Source organism: Urocitellus parryii, chromosome 7, assembly GCF_045843805.1.
Source record: "Urocitellus parryii isolate mUroPar1 chromosome 7, mUroPar1.hap1, whole genome shotgun sequence".
Lineage (NCBI taxonomy): Eukaryota > Metazoa > Chordata > Mammalia > Rodentia > Sciuridae > Urocitellus > Urocitellus parryii.
This window is the reverse complement of record NC_135537.1, coordinates 24,445,962-24,463,652: the sequence shown is the minus strand read 5'-3', so window position 1 is coordinate 24,463,652 and position 17,691 is coordinate 24,445,962.

The window sequence follows — 17,691 nt, the reverse complement described above, 5'->3', positions numbered from 1 at the left end:
AATATCTACCTAAGTTGTCAACTATAATTTTTTTGTTACAGTGAAAAAAATAATTCCTTAAGGAAAAAAATATCAGTATGTATTTTCTTTTAACTTTTATAATTTTTTATTTGATTTTTTGGTTATACATGACAATAGAATATATTTTCTATATTTAAACAAGCATGGAATATATCATCTTTTAATTAGTATCCCAGTCTTGTGGATGTACACAATATTGAGATTCACTCTGGTATATTCATGTATGTGTGTAGGCCTACACTCACTAGTTATGTCAGTCAGAGTCATTCTACTCTCTTTCCTATTTTTATCCCCTCTCCACTCTCTTCATTCCCCTTTGTCTAATCCAATGAACTTCTATTCTTCCCCTGATACTCCCTGATTGTGGGTTAGCAACTACATATCAGAGGAAACAAGGGAACAATTGACCTTTTCTTGAAACTGGCTTCTTTCATTAGTATGATAGTCACCAGATCCAACCATTTTCTGGATAATGTCATAAAGTCAATCTTCTTATGGCTGAGTAATAATCCATTATATACCAAATTTTTCTTATCCATTCATCTGTTGAAAGACACGTAAGTTGGTTCCCTAGCTTATCTATTGTGAGTTGTGCTGCTATAAACATTGCTATGTCTGCATTACTGTAGTATGCTGATTTTAACTCCTTTGATATATACTGAAGAGTGGGACAACTGGATCTAATGATGGTTCCATTCTCAGTTTTTGAGGAATCTTCATACTGCATTCAAGAGCAATTACCCTAATTTGCAGGCCCACCAGCAATGTATGAGTGTACCCTTTTCCCCACATCCTTGCCAACATTTTGTTCCTTGTATTTTTGATAATTTTATTACTGACTAGAGTATAGTTTTAGTTTGCATTCCTCTAATTGCTAGAGATGTTGAACATCTTTTCATATATTTGTTGACAATTTATATTTCTTATTTTTAAAGGTATGTTTAGTTCCTTTGCCCACTTATTGATTGGGATTTTGTGTGTGTGTGTGTGTGTGTGTGTGGTATGTGTGTTTTAAGCTTTTTGAATTCTTTGTATATCCTGGAAATTAAATGCCTTATATGAAGTATGGGGGTAAAGATTTTCTCCCATTCTGTATGTTCCCGACACACTCAGTTGTTTCCTTTGCTGTGAAGATTTTTAATTTTATCCCATTTATTAAATTTTGGTTTTAATTCTTGCACATTAGGAGACTTGTTAAGGAAGTCAGTTTCAGAGTTGACTTGTTGAAATGTTAGGCCTACATTTTCTTTTAGTAAGTGCAGGGTACCTGGTCTATGCTTAGGTCCTTGATCCACTTGGAGTTGAGTTTTGTGCTGAGTGAGAGAGAGGGTTCAATTTAATTATGCTACAAAAACTAGAAAACCAGTTTTCTCAGCACCAGTTGTTGAAGAGGCTATCTTTTCTCCAATATATGTGTATGGTGCCTTTGTCTAGTATGAGCCATCTGTAGTAATGTGAGCTTTTTTTTTCTGTGTCTTCTATTCTATTCCATTGGTCTTCATGCATGTTTTGGTGCTAATACCATGCTGTTTTGTTATTATAGTTTTGTAGTATAATTTAAGGTCTGGTATTATGATGCATACTGCTTTTTTTTTTCTTTTTTCTTTTCCTTTTCTTTTCTTTTTTTTTTTTTTTTTGCTAAAGATTGCTTTGGCTATTCTGGGCCTCTCATTTTATTTATTTTTACAAAGAACCAACTTTAATTATTTCCTGTATTCTACTAATTTTGGTGTTCATTTTTCCTCTTTTCTAGGGCCTTGAGATGTAATGTTACATTATTTATTTGTTATCTTTCTGTACTTTTAGTAAAAGGTCTCAATGCTCTAAACTTTCTTCTTAGAACTGCCTTTATAGTGTCAGAGATTTTGATAAGTTGTATCACTAATCTCATTTATCTCAAATAAATTTTTAAATTTTACCCCTGATTTCTTCTGCTATCCAATCACCATTCAAACCATTCAATAGCATATAATTTAGATCCCAACTGTTAGAGTAGCTTCTATTTTTATCTTATCATTGATTTGTAACTATATTTCATTATGATCTAGTAGAATGCAAGGTATTATCTTTATTAATTTGTTTATGTTTTTAAGAGTTGCTTTTTGTCCTAAGATATGTTTATTTTATAAAATTATTTATGTGCTTCTGAAAAATAAATGTGTTCAGTCACCAATAGATGAAATATTCTACATGTAATTTTTGTTTGAAATATCTATCTAGTGATTAGAGAGGCATGTTAACATCACCCAGTATTACTGTGTTTTGCCCTATTTTGTTCTTGATATTGAGAAGGGTTTGTTTGATATAGGTAGATGCTTCATTGTTTAGGGTGTAAATATTAATGATTCTTATTTCTGATCATTGTATAAATCCCTTAGCTTTGCATAAATTATTAACTTTGGTTTGAAGTCTACTTTATTTGATGTAAGAATAGAAACTCCTCATGATCCATGTGAATGATGTTTTTTCTCATACATTAACCTTTAGTCTGTGGATGTCCTTGCCTATAAGGTGAGTCTTTTAAAGCATATTGTTGAGTCTTAATTTTTAATCAACTCTGCTAAACTATATCTTTTGATTGATGGATTTAAACCCTTTCCATCCAATGTTATTATTGAGCAATGATTTTTATTCCCCATCCTTTTGATTTATTTCTGCTTTTTGAAAAAATAAAAATGTGTATTACTTTCTCCTTGAATTTACTATTCTTCTATTGTACTTCCTTCATCTGCTGGCTTTCATTTTTATTTTTTATTTCTTCTCCATGAAATATTATATTGAATATGTTTCTATAGTGCCAGGTTTCTAGTTGTAAATTCTTTTAACTGATGTTTATCACGAAAAGTTTTTATTTCATCTATAATTCTGAAGCTTAATTTTGCTGAATATAATATTCTTTGTTAGCATTCATTTCTTTCAAAGTTTGGTATATATTATTCAATGGCCTCCTAGTTTTTATGGTCTGGGTTGAGAAACCAGATGAAATCCAGATTGGTTTATTTCTAAACTTGATCTGTAAATTTTCCCTAGCAGCTTTTAAAATTTTATGTTTATTCTGTATGTTAGGTTTTGTCATAATAATGTGCCTTGGTGTAGGTGAAGTTTTATTTTTTTTTCCTCTAATTTTTACCCTTTATATCATCTATTACCTCACAGATAAGTTTAACTATGGACTTTCTAAATTCATTCTTTGACATTTCTTGCACTGTTGTATCAATGGATTCTGTTATTTAAGTATTTTGGTTAATTGGGGGGGTGTTCTCTCTTTTTTTATTGCTTGTAGGCCTACCCATTTATTACGATGAGTCTGAGACAGCAGATTTCCTACCCTATGAACCTATAGGGACCTATAGTGTACCTAAAGTTTCTAGTAACACAGTTTAGGGGAGACAAATAATAACTACAAACAATACAAATAATATACAGAATTAAACTAAATACTTAGCTCCTACTATGACATTCATAATGTAAATTGGCACAATAAACAGAAATTGTATGTTAAGAACTTGCCAAAAGTAGAAATAGTATGTTTGCAAAAGAGTTTGAATTTTTCAAAAGGTGAACAGGTATAATGCAAAAGAGTATTAGGATGTGATGATTTTAAGGGAGGAGAGAAAATAGAAATAAAAAAAGATTAAATTAACAGTGAAAAAGTAAATAATAGAATTTGGCTGTTAACAAAAGAAAATAGAGAAAGAGAATAAAGAGATACAGACGTGTGAAAATAAATATAAATCAAGACCAAAATATATTTATCAAACACTGTATCCCTCAAAAAATCATAAAAAGTAACTATGTTCATGTATGTATAACATGTCAAAATGCACTCTTTTTTCATGTGTTTCTAAAATGAACAAATAAAAATTTTAAAAAGATAACTACCTTTAAACAATGTTATAAATGAGAAAAGAGAGACAAATATGTACATTTGTCCATAAACCATGAGCCATTCATCACAAAAACAATCAGAGAGGGAGAGGGAGAGGAAGAGGGAGAGAGAGAGGGTGAGGGAGAGGGAGAGGGAGAGGGAGATGGAGAGGGAGAGGGAGATGGAGAGGGAGAGAGAAGAGAGGAGAGAAAAAAGAGAAGAAAAGATAAAAAAAAGAAAAGAAGAAAGAGAAAAAATCTTTGGTGAAAATTTAAGAAATGGTTTCCATTGCAGTGGTCAAAAATTGCCAACAAGTTTATGGTTTGTTGTCTATTCTCAGATGTCTTTCATTCCAATTTTTTCTTGAGTTATGTATTGGGCACAAGAGTAGTGGCCACAGGCTGGCAAGTTCTTTCTCTTTTTTGTTTGTTGTCAAGTTGCCAGTTGGAGTTCAAAAATTCTCAGCTACTCTTCTCAGCAGTATGGAGCATATTGGAGAGTGCTGTCTGCTTCACTTTCAGAGTGGAGTGGAGTTCTGTGAGAGGAGTTCATGTAGGCAAAGCATCTGAAGGCAAAACTGGGTCTATTTAGGGACCATGTACTTCAGTTAATGGAAACTGGCCTAAAAATTTTAAAACAGTGCATTTCCAATGCCCAGCAGCTACAGATAAATGTTGTGAGACTGCATCCCAAGTGTCTCCCCTGGATTTCACTCAAGCAGTGGAGGAGCTGATCCCTCATTCACTCTGCCATGTGTGGGTCCATCCTTTCTGGTCTCCTGGGCTCAGTTCCCAAGAGCACAATTACTCCTGCCTGCCGATCAAATTCTGGACCTCCCTATCGGGTCCTATGAGTTGCCAGACTCAAAGGAATTAAGGGATCTGAGATGTCTTGGGTCTCTAAACCCATCTTCTCCTGTATGAAACATTCCCCGTGCTGCATTTTCTCCTGGTCTCCTAAGCACACTATTAGTTGTGTGGCAGATATCTACCAGGTCTGTTTTTAGTACTCATCTTGAATTTCCTAGGCCTGGCCTTCTGGACTTGCTCCTACAGCCACAGGACATCGTAGCACCATGGCATGATGTCTCTTGCCTCAGCTCTCTGCAGACAAACAGGAGACACATGGAGAATACAGTGTAGAACATCCTCTGGATCAATCTGGCAGTGTACTTGAACTCCTATTTCTTCATACCAAGACACCCCACAGTGCTACCTGAAATGCAAGTTCTCTTAATCCCTCACCTCACTTTGCCCATGGTCTATTAACTCCAGCAGTCAGTCACCAGAACAATGGTGGGCTTTCTTCGTTTATTTTTATTGTGTACAACTTTCTGAGCCCCTAAGCTGTTCTGAGAGTCCAGTATTAAATTCCAATAAAATTCTTCTTTCAACCACCTCACTGAGAAGCTATTTATCTGTTATCCTGGTCTCATGCGTTGGAGCAACTTAGAAAGCATCCTCCTCTACTCCACCATCTTCTGAGAGTCTGCAATAAGTATTTTCTAAATCGTTTTAAACAAATCTTAACTATCCAGATTCAAACATTGTTTTTATAAATCAAACCAGTTAAGCATGAATGACATTTTCTGAGTCCTTGCTGAACTTTTTGACTGTGTTGTTATCTTTTTTTCAGTCTGCATGTGGAGAAATATAACTATTGTAAATCTTATACTACATACTTTCTCATTCAAATAAAGAGAATGGTAGGAATCATATTTTCCAGGAACTCTTGAAAACATTCTGAGAATTATAATTAAACTGCCTTAGGTCATATGCTCACCTGAGTTACTCATTATGGCAGATAATGAAAAGAACAAATTGGCTTACATTAGAGTGATTCTTTCATCCCTGGATGAATCACTGAATCCTATTTAGAACATATTGTTTGTCAGTAATGGGCACATAATCTTCTGCAAACCTGGAGTGTATGGCCAACATTTTACCTACAAGTTCTCAGATCTTTTTCTGCCAGTCTATGTTCTGCTATATACTGTCAGGGCTGAGATCATGAAAACTATATTTCCATCAGGATTTCAGTAAAATCTGATTAGTGGATGACATCAATGGTGGATCAAAGGAAGGGTATGAGATCCAAACATTGCTTTGCATTTCTTTGCCTCTAAAAGTCTTTCTGACAAAAACAGTCTCTGGAGGCTGTCAGTGATTATGATCAAGAAAATAAATGGTAATTGATAATGGCTGTTGGGAAATTTGATGTAAAAATTATCATCAGTTCAACAATGTAGAAAGCAGCAACAGCAGTCTTTAGTCTCTAGTAGTAGTGGGCAACAGGTATGATTAGATGCTACAGCATCACTGACTTAGTTTTCCTAGTCTTAAAGTTGATAATGGCTTCCTGTACTATCTAGTATTTGGTTACTATGTCTTCCTGTTTGTGCTCCTTCAAACACTCCTACCACCAACTCCTTGTTTTGAAAGACAGAGCACACTTCTCTTCATACCATCTTGGAAGAGAGGGTGTTCCTTTCCTGTTATTAATATAATGAATGTCTAGAGACTAAGAATGACAGTTCTCTACTTTGTTTGCTTTGGAAAATTGATATTGAAGCATTTCTTTTTGCTACTTAGATTTTATAAATAAAAGCATTTGAAGATTGAATTTCAAAGTACTGATGGTATCTGTTATTATCACCTATATTTTTTTAAAGATGTGATTGAACAGATCTAATCCTATCTTATTTCATGACATGTTAAATTGCAGGGTTTTAAATACAATATTAGTAATAGTGCCTATGTATTATTTTACATTTCAAACAACTATTTTTATGTTGATGGAATATAAAAATAACTCTATGTTATATACTTTTTTATTCATGAGGCTTGCAAATAAAAGTACAGTTCTACAATTAGTTTCAACTGGGTCCAGATAATGAAGGTAGAGAGTTGCCAAGCTGTTATAGAAACGTTCATGTCATCATTCTAGTATATTTTAAGGCTTAATACTGATTTAAGTTAAACCGTATTAGGTCTCATGTGATTTTAAATCTTATGGTATTCAAAAATTTTTGTATAATTAACTTGTATACTCTGACAGATTTTTGAGACCAGGTAATTTTTGAATTGTTTCTGTAGTTACAAGAAAATAAAAATGATTTTGTGCCTAAGAAGATACAAATTAAAATTATCCCATAGAATATTTTGAACATTTTTATTATCTATTGTTTCTAACAAGTAAAATAACAATTAGTAGTAGTAACAATAATTTGTTAATTAGCAACAACAAAGTTGTCATATAAGGTTTGCAGATTTACCAATAATGAAACAATTTGACCTCAACCTCATATCCAATCCATATTGAAACACCCTCACATTTAATAGTGAAATATTATTAGACTATTATCTTAATATACTATTTTAATAGATAACTAATTTTAACAAAGAAAAAATATGCTAAGATGCTCTGTCCACTATTTATATTTTACTTTATACTTCTATATACAGATGTTTAGATATAGGCATGTAAGAAATGAAGAACACTTGTACTGATTTTTTTCATTTGTGTGTTCAGCCCTGAGAGACAGCACTCCATTAGATAACTCAGATTGCCTTTGGGGCTATAATAAAGGCAATAAGTGTTTTGATGCACGATATCTCCCAATTGATCTTAATTCCCCAAGAGGTAAAATGTAAAAAAAAGATATGTGTCAAATAGCATGTAAGAAAAATCAAAACCAAGTATTTCTTATTTCTGTTTTTTGTTCCCTCTAATTTTCTTATATGAACTAACATTCATATTATGGCTTATAGCAAGCAATAGGTATATATGGATATATGTGTATTCATAATAATAGATTATTTAATTGGTTAAATAAAAATAATTTAATATAAGCTCATTATATCTCAAGCACTATATTCCATCACTACTAGTAATGTACATCATTAATGTTGAGTACTTCTTTTTAGATTCATGAGTTAGTAGGAAAAAACAATAGAAAGTCAGATAAGTGTAAAATTACATAATAATTGTGACATAATAAAAAGGAAAATAATTAACTCCTGAGATAGGGTATATTATATTGATGATTCCTGGATAAAAAAAAAAACTTCAATATTTAGCAGTTACATACAGAAACAGAAACTCGTGAGGAGTTACAAAAGACACAGAAACAAGTGCTGTCATGAATACCAAAACAAACCAGTGTACAATAAAGAAAACTGCACACGATTGTTTCAAATTACGCACAAGCTGCTTCTAAGATGAAGGATAAATATTAACCATTGAATTCAGCTATGTGAATGTCATCATTTACTTTTAAATAAACTCATGGTTGAATCCACATTGAGGAGGATGGGTTAAAGAGCTGGAAATGCACTGAAATTAGACCACAAGCCCTTCATTTCTCTTAGAATGGCTATTGTCAAAAAGATGAAAAATAGTGAATGTTGGAAAGACATGGGGAAAGGGGAACTCTTGCACAGTATTGGTGGGAATGTGAATTAGTACAACTTTTATGGAAAACAATATGATGGTTCCTCAAAAGATTAAAAATAGAATATGAAAGGACTTGCAAGAGCAAGAAAGGAGCTGAGAGTATACTTGGAATGTAGTGGCCTTAGATAAGAGTAAGGAGATTTGTAATAAGAAGAAGGAAAATCAGTGACATAGTTTTATCAGTATGGAACTGGTAAGATAAAGGAGTTATTTTGCACCAAGTTCCTTTCTTATAAATTATAAAGCACATGGTTATCCAGTTTTGAATATCTGTCAGATGAATATACTTGAGCAAAAAAAGGGAGCTAAAGCTTTTCATGAGGCATTGATTATAATGACAGATTGTTACATCTAAGCTTAAGAAAGAGAAGATTCTGATTGATGGAAGAATTGCAGGCTGATCAATGAGTACTTAGTTGCAGTTAGAGAGGAGCAAGAACTTTTGATGTTATGGTACTGTGGGGTAATTATATATAACAATAAAATACTGTACATTTTTAAAGGCTAGAAAAAAGGATTTTAAGTACCTGCCATAAAAAATTGGTGAACTATGAGAAGTTATATATGTTTAGTCTAAACATTATACATTGTGTACATATATTGAAATATCACTCATTAATATCTATCATATTTATGATTTATATATCATTTAAGGAGTTATCGAATTTTAATTTAAAACAGACAAAATATATTGAAATATAGTATGTATTGCCGATGCTGGAAAAAAGTGAAAGATGAATATATTGGACTTATGAAATTTGCTTTGAAATCTCATTCATTTCTTTCAATTTGCCTTGATGAGAAAACTTTATTTATATGCCTTTTTTTAAAAAAATAAAAGTTTAGATATATAGTAGTCTACACAAATATGATCACCATCAATCTCACCTAGGTTACATAAATTAAGAAATGAGTAACTTCCACATCATATTAGAATTTTAAATATTAATATATGTTCCTTAAGTATTTGAATTATATGTGTTCAAAAAGGTAGCTTTTTCTCGTAAATAATATGTCATAATTGTGGAATTAGAGTTATAGTGATTTTCCATTAGCCACATTAACCATATTAATTGGCTTAATTAATTTATTTAAAATGTCAACAATTAAATTTAAAAATTCAATTACCTGGTCAGTCTAATCATATGTTTAGCTCCGTAGATGCATTTGCCTGGTGACTTCTGTACTGGATAGCCTATATAGAGATTATCTTTATCACTGTAGATAGTATTATCAGCACAGTGGTCTGTTAATCAACTACACATATAATTCAATGTGCAACATACATTGTTTTTCAATTATCTGTCTTTTTTCTATACTATATTTGTTCTGATTCCGGTTACATTTAACTGAACAAACAATTTTATTCTTTTAGAAATGCATAATAAAATTTGGACTTCTTAATTACATATTTGTATTTCATTTTCCTTGTAATTTCTTTCAATCTATTTAAAAATGGTGAAAGTTTAAAATCTATTCTAGATCATTTTGTGGTCATCAAATTTCCATTAGTAAACATCACCATAATCTTTTATCAACCAATAAACTACTATACTAAATTAATGGTCAACCAAATTAATGGTCAAACCCTATCCTCCAGACCATGAAGCTTTCTATATACATGTTTACAATGATACTATTAATATATAAGAATTAATTTGGTATTTTTATGGGAGTTAACTGCATATGTTTTCTTAGAGAGAGGATATTCATTGATGTTTCATGCAAGTTTATTGTCCTATCTGGAGTAAAAGCTAAATTCTTGTCTGGCGTCTGAGTTAACCAGTCACAGTGAATGTTAAGGGCTTCCTCTCATGACCCAAATGACAGAAAGTCAATACTTGCTGCTCTACTTATGCAGGACACCTTAGCCATTATATTAACATAACATCTGTCTGAGCTTACATTTACAGATTTCAGATAAAATAAGAACAAATTAAGAGGCAAGTATAATAAGCATACATTTATTATAAATTGAAAAGATAGAGTTTTGATTTTTATTTTATCTTTGATGATTCTAGAAACTTCTACCTATGCTACAAGGAAATCACTGGCAAATGTAAAACAATGTCATCTATTTTTTTCTGAATTTTGCTAAGCAAAGTGTATGCATTTGTGTTCAAACATGCCAATTCATTTTCTTGTTTCATTTGTATTAATGTCTTTTAGAAAGATGTCAGTTACTTTACCAGCTAGAGCACAAAACACTAAGCAACTTTGGGTGGTGGGCAGCAGAGCTCAATGGGGAAATACTTAGACTTCTTAATAGAGGCAAGAAAGATAATAATATTACTATGTGAATTTTAGTTTTGTATCATGGTAAGCACATATTGAGTATCTCTTATTGCAAGTCACTGAGAGAAATAAAATATATATAAGGATTTCTTTATTTCTAGAAATTTATTAGTAGAGTGTGATGATGAATGAATTATTAAAGTAACAGTATATCCTTAATGTATTTTCACTAAAAATAAAGTGTCCTAAGTGCATTTTTACTAAAATAATATAATGTACTTAGTGCATTTTTAATGAATGAGATGCATATTGGTTTACCAGTTTCAAAGAGACAGTGGTTACTTCATGGTGTATGATAGAGTAAGATATAATGATTAAAATTCATCCAGAATTTTAGCATATGGATAGAATTTTGATACATGCACAAAGAATCCTGAGAGGTCTACATTCCCTCCAAGATAGTTGGCAGCTATAGGATTGCTAAGCTTCCTGTTCTTCCTTTTGCACATATAACTATCCAGCATTCTCTGATTCCAATCATGAGAATGATACACACTGTTCCACACAGTTCTGATTTCCAGGACATTAATATATGAGCAGTACATGAAGATATATAAGTACTTATTTGATATGTTTTGATATTACTACACGATTATTTTACACTAAAGAATAGTCAGGACTTCTTCTTCACTTGTCTCTATAGTCTAACCCCAAAGAGGAAAATATCTTTTGACATTTATTAGATTCCAAGATATTGTATTAGGGAATTCCAAGATACCGTATTGTAAAATTCTACACCTAGAATTTTGTTAAGTGTGTTACTGAGATGATATAAAAGCTCCTATTTGTTTTTTATACGATTGCTCTTCTAATTTAACCCCATATTAACCTCATATAAATAAGTTCAAAATGTGGTATGTGTATCTAATGTCTGCCTGTCTATCTATGATCTATGACTTTATATTTCTATTCTTTACTAATTATTTGCTACAGTAACAGATAAGTTTAATATATTAAAGATTCACAACATGACCCCCTTATTTCTCGTTGTTGCCATTTGGATGCTTGTTGTTGGCAAAACTTTGATGGGCTTATCTAGTTCATCTGAGGTTAGTTTCACCTTGCTGAGAGTTAAAGGAGGAAGGATCTCAAAGAAGGAGAGCTGATGGATTTAAAGCAGAATACACTGAGAAATATATTTTGAAATACAGAATGTATTTCAAATAGTTTATATAATAGGAATATTGAAAATATTGTAATTATAAAAAGTTAGTACCTATTTCATCAATTCAAGATTATATAAACACATTGATAGTATCTTGGAATCTCAACCCTGCCATGTAATCCTCCCAAAATAGAATCCTCTTTGTCCTAAATTTTATCTTCAGTATTTCCCAGGTTTTATAGTTTGAGCCTCACAACACATATCTGCATCTCAAATTATGGAATTTTAAACTTTGCTTATATTAAAAATGACAGAATGTTTTTGCAGTTCATTCTTTTTCCCATCAACATTATGTTTGGGGACTTGTCCATTTTGATACATGTATGTGGTAGTTTCTTCCTTTTTACTATCATGTAGTGTTCCATTTTATTAATATAATGTTATGAATGTATCCTACTCTAGATAATCCTTTACATTATTTGTGGTTTATGGCTATTACCAAAAACTGTTCCAATATCATTGTACATATATCTTCTGTTACACATGCACATATATGAGGATTCTTTACACATAGAAGTAAAAATGCTGAAACACAGTGTATGCGTGTGTTATACAATACTACTAAATTCTTAGCTGTTTTTTCAAAATATTAATGTCATTGTATTTTTTAACAGCAATTTATGAAAATATACTTGGCTCCACATCTTTGCTAGTATATTTTATTATCACTCCTTATTTAAACACACACACACACACACACACACACACACACACCAGTCTGGGAAGGAACATATAATATGTTATTGTGATTTAACTTTTCATTTCCCTAAAACATGACATTGACACTTTTTCATACAATTATATACCTTTAGATTACGTGTTCTATGAAACTCCTTCTCCTATATTTGTCTATTTTTCTTCTTTGATTATTTTGATTTTTTTTCTTAGTGAAAGTTTTGGCAATATTCAGCTGACTAATCCTTCATAAAATATGAAAATTATAAATGAATTCTTTCAGTCGTTTCCTCTTCTGTTTCACATTTTAGTAAAAAAAAAAACTATTTACAATTAAATTTATCTATATTTCCACTATGTTTTGGATTTGTGTTTAACTGAAAAATTTTTCTACTCTAAACTCATAAAAATTTCTCAGTGAATTATCATTAAAAGTTTTATACTTCTGCTTTGTTGCATTTTTATGTTAAATTTGCCTAAATTATTTTTTTTCGTTTTTTTTTGTTTTATTTTGTTTTATTTTTACTTGTAAATGGGCCTTTATTTTTACTTATTTATATGTGGTGCTGAGAATTGAACCCAGGGATTCACCTATGGGAGGCAAGAGCTCTACCACTGAGTTACAACCCCAGCCCCTAAGTTAATTTTAATATATGATTTGATTAAGGATACATTTTAATCTTGTTTTCTGTACAGATTATTTCCAAACAATACTCAAAACAAAAATAAAAAAATTTTAGAAGATTCCCTCCCTGTTGGACTGATCAGATTACTCAAATTGAGACAGCACATAGAAGAACGGGGGATTTTCTGGGATCGCTATTCTGCCTCACTTGTTTATTTATATGTCTACCTGGGAGCATTAGAGCTCTTGACTACATTTCATTGAACAATTATGACTTCAACTGTAAGATGATGAATACACTAAGACATGATGGTTTACAATCACTTAGATTTTTCACTTTATTCCTTTTGCAACAGTTCCTTTTGATCTGTTTCACAATTTAATACATGTTTTTTACATAGGTGTAATAGAAAATTTAAGTAAAAACAAAAATTGAACTAAGTATTCCTTCTCAATGCTCAAGAGTTTTAATTTTCCTGAAAGATATAGTATATTGACTAACAGATATGGAGATTCATCTTTTACTATCCATGCACCATCAAGAATGATGCTGATGCAGAATTGCTGAAGAATTAGATTAATTTCCAGTGTAAGAATTTACAACATACTTTTGATCTTTCACTTTACCATCCACATGTTCTGAGATTTAAAGGGATATTTTACAATTCCTTTGTCTCTTGGTCTTTCTTTAAAAACCACTAACATATTATATACATTTTTGATAGTAAATTATTTGGAATTTTCTTATATATAAGTATTCATAACCAACTATGGTGTGAAGAATCTTCTGTCTGACAGTGATTCTAAACCAATTTATAGTTTAAAATGTATTATGATTATCAGACACATAAATGAGAAAAATAAATGCATATATTAACATGGATAAAACTGTAACATAGAGTTTTATAATTTCTCTATATTCATGACAAGTCAAGTAGTTTTCTTTGTTTATTTAATTGTCAATCCTTTTTTTCTGCAAAAATTTGAATGTTCAAAAGAAACCCATAAAAAGTGCTGATTAGAAATGTACTAATTAGAAATGTGTAATGTTATAAATGTAGGTACTTATAACCCTTATAGAGTCTTCTAAGCAATAAACATAATATATCTATATGTTGATTAGGTGTTCTTTAATGTGTTTAAATGATTTATACTTATCCCTAAGCACATGATGTATATTTTGTTGCTATAATGAATGTTACCATTTCAACATGTTTTTTGAATTTTGCTAGTGTATATAACAAAATTAGTTTTCCCATATTGATCTGAAAACCAACATGGATAAAACTGTAACATAGAAGTTTTTTCATATATTTTGTGTTAAAGTGGTATAGCTTATGAAAATTAAATTGAGAATAGTCTTTTATTACATGTTCCTGGAAAATAGTTATATAAGATTTAAATTATGTAATCCTAAATTTGCAAATCTATTTGGGCTGGTGCTTGAATGTTGCCATTTTAACATTTTCTTTAAGTTTTGCTAGTGTCTAAGATGAAAATAGTTTTTCCATACTGATCTGACATCAATATTGATGCTATCCTCTCCTTTACTGGTCTCTCTTCTATTTTTCTGAGAATACGTTTTCTCCTTCTTTTCTATCTAGTTTCCACATATGACCCTTGACTTTCTGAGTCTGGCTTATTCACTTAGCATGATATCCTCCAGTTCCATCCATTTTCCTGCAAATTACATAATTCTGTTTTTCTTCATGGCTGAGTAACATTCCATTGTGTATGACATTTTTTGAATTCATGCATCTGTTCATAGACACCTAAATTGATTCCATATCATGGCTATTATAAATTTTGCAGTGTATGTCACTACAGTATGCTGACTTTAATTCTTTGGCTAAATACTGAAGAGTCGTATGACTGCATCATATGGTGGTTCCATCCCTAGATATCTGACAAACCTACATACTGATTTCCATTGTGGTTGTGCTAATTTGTAATACCAACAAAAGCATATAAACATTTCTTTTCCCTGTATCCTTGCCAGCATTTATTATTATTTATATTCTTTTAAAATATTTTTTAGCTAGTTGTCAATTTACCTTTATTTTATTTATATGTGGTACTGAGGATTGAACCCAGTACCTCAAACATGCTAGGCAAGCACTCTACCACTGGGCTATAACCCCAGCCTAGCTATTATTTGCATTCTTAATGACTTCCATTCTAGCTAGAGTGAGTGAAATCTCAGGATAGTTTTGATTTGCATTTCCCTGCCTTCTAAGGATGTTAAGAAGTGTATTTTTCATATTTTTGTTGGCTATATTATTTCTTATTTTGAGAAATATCTTTTTAATTAATTTACCAATTTATTGATTGGGTTATTGGTTGTTTGATTAACTTTTGTATGATTTTTTGAGTTCTTTATGTTTTATGGATATTCTTTGTCAGAAAAGTACCTGGCAAACAATTTTTCCCACTCTGTAATTTCTCTCTTCATTTCTTTAAATATCTCCTTTGCTATTCAGAAACTTTTTAGTTTGATGCCATCCTACTTATTAATTCTTGTTATTAATAACAAAGTGATCTACAGATTCCCCATGAAAACACCAATGTCAGCTTTTATATAACTATAAAAAAAGTTCAAAAATTCTCATCAAGGAATAAAAGACCCAGAATAGCCAAAACAATTCTGAGCAAAAAGAGCAATGCTGGAGGCATCACAATACACAACTTGAAATTATACTACAGATCTATAGTAGCAAAAACAGCATAGTACTTGTATAAAAACAGACCTGTAGACCAATGGCATGGGATAAAAGACAAAAACAAATCCACAGAGATATAGTATTTGCTTGTGGACAGAGGTGCCAATATGTTGGAGAAAAGATCACCTTTTTAAAAAAAATGGTTCTGGAAAAAGTGAATATTAATATATAGAATAATGCATCTAGATTTCCTCTTATCCTGCATTATGTCAATTGAAAGTGTATCAAGGTTGTGGTAATTAGATCAGAAACTCTGCAATTACAAGAAAAAAATGTAGAATCAACACTCCAAAATATAGGCACAGACAACAACTTCCTCCATAGAACTTAAAAAAGCCTTCCTGGAATGGATGAACTTTGGATTGGGCAAAGGGGAGAAAGGGAAGGGAGGAGGCATGGGGGTAGGTAAGATGGTGGTATGAGCTGGACATCATTATCCTAGGTACGTTTATGATTGCACAAATGATGCAACTCTACATTATGTACAGAGAAATGAAAAAGTTGTGCTCCATTTGTATACAATAAAACAAAATGCATTCTGCTGTCATGTATAACTAATTAGAAAAAAATTTAAAATGTTAATATTAAAAAAAAGCCTTCTCTCATTTTTTACTTTATTTTGTAAGAATTTTATCTTTTAATACTTTTTATTTTTAAAAGGTTATTATTTGTATTTGGTTTTACATTTTTCATGTTCTTCTTCTTCTTTATATTATTAATATATCTTGATATATTCACATGTATCATGATCATATCCTTTTACAAATTTTAGTTATTATTAACTCACTAATTGTTTATCCTTATTTTGTATAAAATATAACCATTTATAAAGCAATAAATTTCCCTCATGCTATCTCTTCAGCTTTATTTTAGATTTTTGTGCATATCATTTTCATATTTGAGTTGTAGTTTTCTAATTATAAAACATACTCTTGATCTAGTAATGTGTTTTTAAATTTCCAAACATGCAACAGTTTTTAGCTAGCTTTTAAATATTATTTCTATCTTATTTCATTCATTAAGGACACAAAATGTATACATTTAAGAACCAATATTTTAAACTATGATAAGGTCTAATTTATGACATACATAAATTTCTAAAAATAAATTATGAAGTGAAAAATCTTTAAATATCACCTTTTTCAAGCTTTCCAATTTTTATATCTGAATCATCTTTGTCCTATGTCTGATTGAGTTATTAATTACTGAAAATCAGGATTCAATTCTGTACTGCAATGTTGTGTTTCTTTAATTGTACAACTGTCAATTTTTACTTATGGAAAAAATTCCTCAATGTCTCTTAAGTATTGATATTGTTAGTATTTTTATAACTTCTTCTGGAAATCCTTTAAGACATACTAAACCTTCATAAAAAGCATCCTTAGTTTTATTTTATCTGTTGCTTATCTGCTCTTATCTGTTGCTTGTCTGCTTTCACCATTTGTAATGTAGTTTAGATATTTCTTTTAGTCTTACAATTAATCACTTTTCTGCCAAATTTTTCTGTTTCTTTAATCTACCAAGATGATGATGATGATGATGATGATGATGATGATGATGATTTTGGAACTGGAGATTGAACTTAGGCATGCTCTGCCATTAAACTACATTACCAGGATCTTTTATTTTAATTTTTGAGACAGGGTCTTACTCAATTGCCAAGATAGGCCTCAAACTTGTGATCCTCTTGCCTCAGTTTCCAGAGTTGCTGGGATTACAATTGTGAACTACTGAGCTTAGGATAACTTTTACTACTTTTTTTTTTCATTTTATATATTTTATAGTTCTGGGACTCAAACCCAAGGTCTTACGCATGCTTGGCAAATACACCCCACCCAACCACTTTTATCTGTTTTCCTGTATGTAT